Genomic DNA, 11462 nt, shown 5'->3' on the forward strand with positions numbered 1-11462 from the left:
GCTTGCAATCGAATGTTCATGTGAATAGAAAAGGCAGGAGAGTGGTCAGGTACTGTTTTCTCTCAGTTGGCAAGCTGCGCACACAATCGCAGTGTTGTACAGCTTGTTTCATCACCTTTGCCAAGTTGCCGCTCTCTCCGGCTCCCGGAGACGAAGAAGCTGCTTCTTCGCGCAAAGACGATTCTGCCGCTCACAGTGCTCTGCGGTGTGCGCCTTCTGCCGAAAGACGCCCGGGAGCGGTGCTTAGCTCTGCAGAGCACCGTACCTTCGTCTTTAGCCTCTCTTCTCGTCTACATCTTAGCAAAAAGCTTTTCCACTCTGTCTGGCAAGGAGAAAGTGTGCCAGCACAGAAAACATCTCCCATCGTGTTCTAGAGGCTGCACGCAGGTCTGCCGAGTGTTTTGCAAGAAGAGAAAGAAAGTTGTCCAAAACAGCTTGCAATCGAATGTTCATGTGAATAGAAAAGGCAGGAGAGTGGTCAGGTACTGTTTTCTCTCACTTGGCAAGCTGTGCACACAATCGCAGTGTTGTACAGCTTGTTACATCACCTTTGCCAAGTTGCCGCTCTCTCCGGCTCCCGGAGACGAAGAAGCTGCTTCTTCGCGCAAAGACGATTCTGCCGCTCACAGTGCTCTGCGGTGTGCGCCTTCTGCCGAAAGAGCCCCGGGAGCTGTGCTTAGCTCTGAGAAGCACCATACGTGCTTCTTTAGCCTCTCTTCTCGTCTACATCTTAGCAAAAAGCTTTTCCACTCTGTCTGGCAAGGAGAAACTGTGCCAGCACAGAAAACATCTCCCATCGTGTTCTAGAGGCTGCACGGAGGTCTGCCGAGTGTTTTGCAAGAAGAGAAAGAAAGTTGTCCAAAACAGCTTGAAATCGAATGTTCAAGTGAATAGAAAAGGCAGGAGAGTGGTCAGGTACTGTTTTCTCTCAGTTGGCAAGCTGCGCACACAATCGCAGTGTTGTACAGCTTGTTTCATACCTTTGCGAAGCTGCCGCTCTCTCCGGCTCCCGGAGACGAAGAAGCTGCTTCTTCGCGCAAAGACGAATCTGCCGCTCTCAGTGCTCTGCGGTGTGCGCCTTCTGCCGAAAGAGGTCCGGGAGCGGTGCTTAGCTCTGCAGAGCACCGTACCTTCGTCTTTAGCCTCTCTTCTCGTCTACATCTTAGCAAAAAGCTTTTCCACTCTGTCTGGCAAGGAGAAACTGTGCCAGCACAGAAAACATCTCCCATCGTGTTCTAGAGGCTGCACGGAGGTCTGCCGAGTGTTTTGCAAGAAGTGAGAGAAAGTTGTCCAAAACAGCTTGCAATCCAATGTTCAAGTGAATAGAAAAGGCAGGAGAGTGGTCAGGTACTGTTTTCTCTCACTTGGCAAGCTGCGCACACAATCGCAGTGTTGTACAGCTTGTTACATCACCTTTGCGAAGTTGCCGCTCTCTCCGGCTCCCGGAGACGAAGAAGCTGCTTCTTCGCGCAAAGACGATTCTGCCGCTCACAGTGCTCTGCGGTGTGCGCCTTCTGCCGAAAGACGCCCGGGAGCGGTGCTTAGCTCTGCAGAGCACCGTACCTTCGTCTTTAGCCTCTCTTCTCGTCTACATCTTAGCAAAAAGCTTTTCCACTCTGTCTGGCAAGGAGAAACTGTGCCAGCACAGAAAACATCTCCCATCGTGTTCTAGAGGCTGCACGCAGGTCTGCCGAGTGTTTTGCAAGAAGAGAAAGAAAGTTGTCCAAAACAGCTTGCAATCGAATGTTCATGTGAATAGAAAAGGCAGGAGAGTGGTCAGGTACTGTTTTCTCTCACTTGGCAAGCTGTGCACACAATCGCAGTGTTGTACAGCTTGTTACATCACCTTTGCCAAGTTGCCGCTCTCTCCGGCTCCCGGAGACGAAGAAGCTGCTTCTTCGCGCAAAGACGATTCTGCCGCTCACAGTGCTCTGCGGTGTGCGCCTTCTGCCGAAAGAGCCCCGGGAGCTGTGCTTAGCTCTGAGAAGCACCATACGTGCTCCTTAGCCTCTCTTCTCGTCTACATCTTAGCAAAAAGCTTTTCCACTCTGTCTGGCAAGGAGAAACTGTGCCAGCACAGAAAACATCTCCCATCGTGTTCTAGAGGCTGCACGCAGGTCTGCCGAGTGTTTTGCAAGAAGAGAAAGAAAGTTGTCCAAAACAGCTTGCAATCGAATGTTCATGTGAATAGAAAAGGCAGGAGAGTGGTCAGGTACTGTTTTCTCTCAGTTGGCAAGCTGCGCACACAATCGCAGTGTTGTACAGCTTGTTTCATCACCTTTGCCAAGTTGCCGCTCTCTCCGGCTCCCGGAGACGAAGAAGCTGCTTCTTCGCGCAAAGACGATTCTGCCGCTCACAGTGCTCTGCGGTGTGCGCCTTCTGCCGAAAGACGCCCGGGAGCGGTGCTTAGCTCTGCAGAGCATCGTACCTTCGTCTTTAGCCTCTCTTCTCGTCTACATCTTAGCAAAAAGCTTTTCCACTCTGTCTGGCAAGGAGAAACTGTGCCAGCACAGAAAACATCTCCCATCGTGTTCTAGAGGCTGCACGGAGGTCTGCCGAGTGTTTTGCAAGAAGAGAAAGAAAGTTGTCCAAAACAGCTTGCAATCGAATGTTCATGTGAATAGAAAAGGCAGGAGAGTGGTCAGGTACTGTTTTCTCTCAGTTGGCAAGCTGCGCACACAATCGCAGTGTTGTACAGCTTGTTTCATCACCTTTGCGAAGCTGCCGCTCTCTCCGGCTCCCGGAGACGAAGAAGCTGCTTCTTCGCGCAAAGACGATTCTGCCGCTCACAGTGCTCTGCGGTGTGCGCCTTCTGCGGAAAGACGCCCGGGAGCGGTGCTTAGCTCTGCAGAGCACCGTACCTTCGTCTTTAGCCTCTCTTCTCGTCTACATCTTAGCAAAAAGCTTTTCCACTCTGTCTGGCAAGGAGAAACTGTGCCAGCACAGAAAACATCTCCCATCGTGTTCTAGAGGCTGCACGGAGGTCTGCCGAGTGTTTTGCAAGAAGAGAAAGAAAGTTGTCCAAAACAGCTTGCAATCGAATGTTCATGTGAATAGAAAAGGCAGGAGAGTGGTCAGGTACTGTTTTCTCTCAGTTGGCACGCTGCGCACACAATCGCAGTGTTGTACAGCTTGTTTCATCACCTTTGCCAAGTTGCCGCTCTCTCCGGCTCCCGGAGACGAAGAAGCTGCTTCTTCGCGCAAAGACGATTCTGCCGCTCACAGTGCTCTGCGGTGTGCGCCTTCTGCCGAAAGAGCCCCGGGAGCTGTGCTTAGCTCTGAGAAGCACCATACGTGCTTCTTTAGCCTCTCTTCTCGTCTACATCTTAGCAAAAAGCTTTTCCACTCTGTCTGGCAAGGAGAAACTGTGCCAGCACAGAAAACATCTCCCATCGTGTTCTAGAGGCTGCACGCAGGTCTGCCGAGTGTTTTGCAAGAAGAGAAAGAAAGTTGTCCAAAACAGCTTGCAATCGAATGTTCATGTGAATAGAAAAGGCAGGAGAGTGGTCAGGTACTGTTTTCTCTCAGTTGGCAAGCTGCGCACACAATCGCAGTGTTGTACAGCTTGTTTCATCACCTTTGCGAAGTTGCCGCTCTCTCCGGCTCCCGGAGACGAAGAAGCTGCTTCTTCGCGCAAAGACGATTCTGCCGCTCACAGTGCTCTGCGGTGTGCGCCTTCTGCCGAAAGACGCCCGGGAGCGGTGCTTAGCTCTGCAGAGCACCGTACCTTCGTCTTTACCCTCTCTTCTCGTCTACATCTTAGCAAAAAGCTTTTCCACTCTGTCTGGCAAGGAGAAACTGTGCCAGCACAGAAAACATGTCCCATCGTCTTCTAGAGGCTGCACGGAGGTCTGCCGAGTGTTTTGCAAGAAGAGAAAGAAAGTTGTCCAAAACAGCTTGCAATCGAATGTTCATGTCAATAGAAAAGGCAGGAGAGTGGTCAGGTACTGTTTTCTCTCACTTGGCAAGCTGCGCACACAATCGCAGTGTTGTACAGCTTGTTTCATCACCTTTGCCAAGTTGCCGCTCTCTCCGGCTCCCGGAGACGAAGAAGCTGCTTCTTCGCGCAAAGACGATTCTGCCGCTCACAGTGCTCTGCGGTGTGCGCCTTCTGCCGAAAGACGCCCGGGAGCGGTGCTTAGCTCTGCAGAGCACCGTACCTTCGTCTTTAGCCTCTCTTCTCGTCTACATCTTAGCAAAAAGCTTTTCCACTCTGTCTGGCAAGGAGAAACTGTGCCAGCACAGAAAACATCTCCCATCGTGTTCTAGAGGCTGCACGGAGGTCTGCCGAGTGTTTTGCAAGAAGAGAAAGAAGGTTGTCCAAAACAGCTTCCAATCGAATATTCATGTGAATAGAAAAGGCAGGAGAGTGGTCAGGTACTGTTTTCTCTCAGTTGGCAAGCTGCGCACACAATCGCAGTGTTGTACAGCTTGTTTCATCACCTTTGCCAAGTTGCCGCTCTCTCCGGCTCCCGGAGACGAAGAAGCTGCTTCTTCGCGCAAAGACGATTCTGCCGCTCACAGTGCTCTGCAGTTTGCGCCTTCTGCCGATAGACGCCCGGGAGCGGTGCTTAGCTCTGCAGAGCACCGTACCTTCGTCTTTAGCCTCACTTCTCGTCTACATCTTAGCAAAAAGCTTTTCCACTCTGTCTGGCAAGGAGAAACTGTGCCAGCACAGAAAACATCTCCCATCGTGTTCTAGAGGCTGCACGGAGGTCTGCCGAGTGTTTTGCAAGAAGAGAAAGAAAGTTGTCCAAAACAGCTTGCAATCGAATGTTCATGTGAATAGAAAAGGCAGGAGAGTGGTCAGGTACTGTTTTCTCTCAGTTGGCACGCTGCGCACACAATCGCAGTGTTGTATAGCTTGTTTCATCACCTTTGCGAAGTTGCCGCTGTCTCCGGCTCCCGGAGACGAAGAAGCTGCTTCTTCGCGCAAAGACGATTCTGCCGCTCACAGTGCTCTGCAGGGTGCGCCTTCTGCCGAAAGAGCCCCGGGAGCTGTGCTTAGCTCTGAGAAGCACCATACGTGCTTCTTTAGCCTCTCTTCTCGTCTACATCTTAGCAAAAAGCTTTTCCACTCTGTCTGGCAAGGAGAAACTGTGCCCGCACAGAAAACATCTCCCATCGTGTTCTAGAGGCTGCACGGAGGTCTGCCGAGTGTTTTGCAAGAAGAGAAAGAAAGTTGTCCAAAACAGCTTGCAATCGAATGTTCAAGTGAATAGAAAAGGCAGGAGAGTGGTCAGGTACTGTTTTCTCTCAGTTGGCAAGCTGCGCACACAATCGCAGTGTTGTACAGCTTGTTTCACACCTTTGCGAATCTGCCGCTCTCCGGCTCCCGGAGACGAAGAAGCTGCTTCTTCGCGCAAAGACGAATCTGCCGCTCTCAGTGCTCTGCTGTGTGCGCCTTCTGCCGAAAGAGGTCCGGGAGCGGTGCTTAGCTCTGCAGAGCACCGTACCTTCGTCTTTAGCCTCTCTTCTCGTCTACATCTTAGCAAAAAGCTTTTCCACTCTGTCTTGCAAGGAGAAACTGTGCCAGCACAGAAAACATCTCCCATCGTGTTCTAGAGGCTGCACGCAGGTCTGCCGAGTGTTTTGCAAGAAGAGAAAGAAAGTTGTCCAAAACAGCTTGCAATCGAATGTTCATGTGATTAGAAAAGGCAGGAGAGTGGTCAGGTACTGTTTTCTCTCACTTGGCAAGCGGCGCACACAATCGCAGTGTTGTACAGCTTGTTTCATCACCTTTGCGAAGTTGCCGCTCTCTCCGGCTCCCGGAGACGAAGAAGCTGCTTCTTCGCGCAAAGACGATTCTGCCGCTCACTCTGCTCTGCGGTGTGCGCCTTCTGCCGAAAGAGGTCCGGGAGCGGTGCTTAGCTCTGCAGAGCACCGTACCTTCGTCTTTAGCCTCTCTTCTCATCTACAACTTAGCAAAAAGCTTTTCCACTCTGTCTGGCAAGGAGAAACTGTGCCAGCACAGAAAACATCTCCCATCGTGTTCTAGAAGCTGCACGGAGGTCTGCCGAGTGTTTTGCAAGAAGTGAAAGAAAGTTGTCCAAAACAGCTTCCAATCGAATGTTCATGTGAATAGAAAATGCAGGAGAGTGGTCAGGTACTGTTTTCTCTCAATTGGAAAGCTGCGCACACAATCGCAGTGTTGTACAGCTTGTTTCATCACCTTTGCCAAGTTGCCGCTCTCTCCGGCTCCCGGAGACGAAGAAGCTGCTTCTTCGCGCAAAGACGATTCTGCCGCTCACAGTGCTCTGCGGTGTGCGCCTTCTGCCGAAAGAGGCCCGGGAGCGGTGCTTAGCTCTGCAGAGCACCGTACCTTCGTCTTTAGCCTCTCTTCTCGTCTACATCTTAGCAAAAAGCTTTTCCACTCTGTCTGGCAAGGAGAAACTGTGCCAGCACAAAAAACATCTCCCATCGTGTTCTAGAGGCTGCACGGAGGTCTGCCGAGTGTTTTGCAAGAAGAGAAAGAAAGTTGTCCAAAACAGCTTCCAATCGAATGTTCATGTGAATAGAAAAGGCAGGAGAGTTGTCAGGTACTGTTTTCTCTCAGTTGGCAAGATGCGCACACAATCGCAGTGTTGTACAGCTTGTTTCATCACCTTTGCCAAGTTGCCGCTCTCTCCGGCTCCCGGAGACGAAGAAAATGCTTCTTCGCGCAAAGACGATTCTGCCGCTCACAGTGCTCTGCGGTGTGCGCCTTCTGCCGAAAGAGGTCCGGGAGCGGTGCTTAGCTTTGCAGAGCACCGTACCTTCGTCTTTAGCCTCTCTTCTCGTCTACATCTTAGCAAAAAGCTTTTCCACTCTGTCTGGCAAGGAGAAACTGTGCCAGCACAGAAAACATCTCCCATCGTGTTCTAGAGGCTGCACGGAGGTCTGCCGAGTGTTTCGCAAGAAGAGAAAGAAAGTTGTCCAAAACTGCTTGCAATCGAATGTTCATGTGAATAGAAAAGGCAGGAGAGTGGTCAGGTACTGTTTTCTCTCAGTTGGCAAGCTGCGCACACAATCGCAGTGTTGTACAGCTTGTTTCATCACCTTTGCCAAGTTGCCGCTCTCTCCGGCTCCCGGAGACGAAGAAGCTGCTTCTTCGCGCAAAGACGATTCTGCCGCTCACAGTGCTCTGCGGTGTGCGCCTTCTGCCGAAAGACGCCCGGGAGCGGTGCTTAGCTCTGCAGAGCACCGTACCTTCGTCTTTAGCCTCTCTTCTCGTCTACATCTTAGCAAAAAGCTTTTCCACTCTGTCTGGCAAGGAGAAACTGTGCCAGCACAGAAAACATCTCCCATCGTGTTCTAGAGGCTGCACGCAGGTCTGCCGAGTGTTTTGCAAGAAGAGAAAGAAAGTTGTCCAAAACAGCTTGCAATCGAATGTTCATGTGAATAGAAAAGGCAGGAGAGTGGTCAGGTACTGTTTTCTCTCACTTGGCAAGCTGTGCACACAATCGCAGTGTTGTACAGCTTGTTACATCACCTTTGCCAAGTTGCCGCTCTCTCCGGCTCCCGGAGACGAAGAAGCTGCTTCTTCGCGCAAAGACGATTCTGCCGCTCACAGTGCTCTGCGGTGTGCGCCTTCTGCCGAAAGAGCCCCGGGAGCTGTGCTTAGCTCTGAGAAGCACCATACGTGCTTCTTTATCCTCTCTTCTCGTCTACATCTTAGCAAAAAGCTTTTCCACTCTGTCTGGCAAGGAGAAACTGTGCCAGCACAGAAAACATCTCCCATCGTGTTCTAGAGGCTGCACGGAGGTCTGCCGAGTGTTTTGCAAGAAGAGAAAGAAAGTTGTCCAAAACAGCTTGCAATCGAATGTTCAAGTGAATAGAAAAGGCAGGAGAGTGGTCAGGTACTGTTTTCTCTCAGTTGGCAAGCTGCGCACACAATCGCAGTGTTGTACAGCTTGTTTCATACCTTTGCGAAGCTGCCGCTCTCTCCGGCTCCCGGAGACGAAGAAGCTGCTTCTTCGCGCAAAGACGAATCTGCCGCTCTCAGTGCTCTGCGGTGTGCGCCTTCTGCCGAAAGAGGTCCGGGAGCGGTGCTTAGCTCTGCAGAGCACCGTACCTTCGTCTTTAGCCTCTCTTCTCGTCTACATCTTAGCAAAAAGCTTTTCCACTCTGTCTGGCAAGGAGAAACTGTGCCAGCACAGAAAACATCTCCCATCGTGTTCTAGAGGCTGCACGGAGGTCTGCCGAGTGTTTTGCAAGAAGTGAGAGAAAGTTGTCCAAAACAGCTTGCAATCCAATGTTCAAGTGAATAGAAAAGGCAGGAGAGTGGTCAGGTACTGTTTTCTCTCACTTGGCAAGCTGCGCACACAATCGCAGTGTTGTACAGCTTGTTACATCACCTTTGCGAAGTTGCCGCTCTCTCCGGCTCCCGGAGACGAAGAAGCTGCTTCTTCGCGCAAAGACGATTCTGCCGCTCACAGTGCTCTGCGGTGTGCGCCTTCTGCCGAAAGACGCCCGGGAGCGGTGCTTAGCTCTGCAGAGCACCGTACCTTCGTCTTTAGCCTCTCTTCTCGTCTACATCTTAGCAAAAAGCTTTTCCACTCTGTCTGGCAAGGAGAAACTGTGCCAGCACAGAAAACATCTCCCATCGTGTTCTAGAGGCTGCACGGAGGTCTGCCGAGTGTTTTGCAAGAAGAGAAAGAAAGTTGTCCAAAACAGCTTCCAATCGAATGTTCATGTGAATAGAAAAGGCAGGAGAGTTGTCAGGTACTGTTTTCTCTCAGTTGGCAAGATGCGTACACAATCGCAGTGTTGTACAGCTTGTTTCATCACCTTTGCGAAGTTGCCGCTCTCTCCGGCTCCCGGAGACGAAGAAGCTGCTTCTTCGCGCAAAGACGAATCTGCCGCTCTCAGTGCTCTGCGGTGTGCGCCTTCTGCCGAAAGAGGTCCGGGAGCGGTGCTTAGCTCTGCAAACCACCGTACCTTCGTCTTTAGCCTCTCTTCTCGTCTACATCTTAGCAAAAAGCTTTTCCACTCTGTCTGGCAAGGAGAAACTGTGCCAGCACAGAAAACATCTCCCATCGTGTTCTAGAGGCTGCACGCAGGTCTGCCGAGTGTTTTGCAAGAAGAGAAAGAAAGTTGTCCAAAACAGCTTGCAATCCAATGTTCAAGTGAATAGAAAAGGCAGGAGAGTGGTCAGGTACTGTTTTCTCTCACTTGGCAAGCTGCGCACACAATCGCAGTGTTGTACAGCTTGTTTCATCACCTTTGCGAAGTTGCCGCTCTCTCCGGCTCCCGGAGACGAAGAAGCTGCTTCTTCGCGCAAAGACGATTCTGCCGCTCACAGTGCTCTGCGGTGTGCGCCTTCTGCCGAAAGAGGCCCGGGAGCGGTGCTTAGCTCTGCAGAGCACCGTACCTTCGTCTTTAGCCTCTCTTCTCGTCTACATCTTAGCAAAAAGCTTTTCCACTCTGTCTGGCAAGGAGAAACTGTGCCAGCACAGAAAACATCTCCCATCGTGTTCTAGAGGCTGCACGGAGGTCTGCCGAGTGTTTTGCAAGAAGAGAAAGAAAGTTGTCCAAAACAGCTTGCAATCGAATGTTCATGTGAATAGAAAAGGCAGGAGAGTAGTCAGGTACTGTTTTCTCTCAGTTGGCAAGATGCGCACACAATCGCAGTGTTGTACAGCTTGTTTCATCACCTTTGCGAAGTTGCCGCTCTCTCCGGCTCCCGGAGACGAAGAAGCTGCTTCTTCGCGCAAAGACGATTCTGCCGCTCACAGTGCTCTGCGGTGTGCGCCTTCTGCCGAAAGACGCCCGGGAGCGGTGCTTAGCTCTGCAGAGCACCGTACCTTCGTCTTTAGCCTCTCTTCTCGTCTACATCTTAGCAAAAAGCTTTTCCACTCTGTCTGGCAAGGAGAAACTGTGCCAGCACAGAAAACATCTCCCATCGTCTTCTAGAGGCTGCACGGAGGTCTGCCGAGTGTTTTGCAAGAAGAGAAAGAAAGTTGTCCAAAACAGCTTGCAATCGAATGTTCATGTGAATAGAAAAGGCAGGAGAGTGGTCAGGTACTGTTTTCTCTCACTTGGCAAGCTGTGCACACAATCGCAGTGTTGTACAGCTTGTTACATCACCTTTGCGAAGTTGCCGCTCTCTCCGGCTCCCGGAGACGAAGAAGCTGCTTCTTCGCGCAAAGACGATTCTGCCGCTCACAGTGCTCTGCGGTGTGCGCCTTCTGCCGAAAGAGCCCCGGGAGCTGTGCTTAGCTCTGAGAAGCACCATACGTGCTTCTTTAGCCTCTCTTCTCGTCTACATCTTAGCAAAAAGCTTTTCCACTCTGTCTGGCAAGGAGAAACTGTGCCAGCACAGAAAACATCTCCCATCGTGTTCTAGAGGCTGCACGGAGGTCTGCCGAGTGTTTTGCAAGAAGAGAAAGAAAGTTGTCCAAAACAGCTTGCAATCGAATGTTCATGTGAATAGAAAAGGCAGGAGAGTGGTCAGGTACTGTTTTCTCTCAGTTGGCAAGCTGCGCACACAATCGCAGTGTTGTACAGCTTGTTTCACACCTTTGCGAAGCTGCCGCTCTCCGGCTCCCAGAGACGAAGAAGCTGCTTCTTCGCGCAAAGACGAATCTGCCGCTCTCAGTGCTCTGCTGTGTGCGCCTTCTGCCGAAAGAGGTCCGGGAGCGGTGCTTAGCTCTGCAGAGCACCGTACCTTCGTCTTTAGCCTCTCTTCTCGTCTACATCTTAGCAAAAAGCTTTTCCACTCTGTCTGGCAAGGAGAAACTGTGCCAGCACAGAAAACATCTCCCATCGTGCTCTAGAGGCTGCACGCAGGTCTGCCGAGTGTTTTGCAAGAAGAGAAAGAAAGTTGTCCAAAACAGCTTGCAATCGAATGTTCATGTGATTAGAAAAGGCAGGAGAGTGGTCAGGTACTGTTTTCTCTCACTTGGCAAGCGGCGCACACAATCGCAGTGTTGTACAGCTTGTTTCATCACCTTTGCGAAGTTGCCGCTCTCTCCGGCTCCCGGAGACGAAGAAGCTGCTTCTTCGCGCAAAGACGATTCTGCCGCTCACTCTGCTCTGCGGTGTGCGCCTTCTGCCGAAAGAGGTCCGGGAGCGGTGCTTAGCTCTGCAGAGCACCGTACCTTCGTCTTTAGCCTCTCTTCTCGTCTACATCTTAGCAAAAAGCTTTTCCACTCTGTCTGGCAAGGAGAAACTGTGCCAGCACAGAAAACATCTCCCATCGTGTTCTAGAGGCTGCACGGAGGTCTGCCGAGTGTTTTGCAAGAAGTGAGAGAAAGTTGTCCAAAACAGCTTGCAATCGAATGTTCATGTGAATAGAAAAGGCAGGAGAGTGGTCAGGTACTGTTTTCTCTCACTTGGCAAGCTGCGCACACAATCGCAGTGTTGTACAGCTTGTTTCATCACCTTTGCGAAGTTGCCGCTCTCTCCGGCTCCCGGAGACGAAGAAGCTGCTTCTTCGCGCAAAGACGATTCTGCCGCTCACAGTGCTCTGCGGTGTGCGC

Source organism: Melozone crissalis, unplaced genomic scaffold (assembly GCF_028551555.1).
Source record: "Melozone crissalis strain CALT ecotype California unplaced genomic scaffold, PUWL_Pcris_2 ptg000215l_1, whole genome shotgun sequence".
NCBI lineage: Eukaryota > Metazoa > Chordata > Aves > Passeriformes > Passerellidae > Melozone > Melozone crissalis.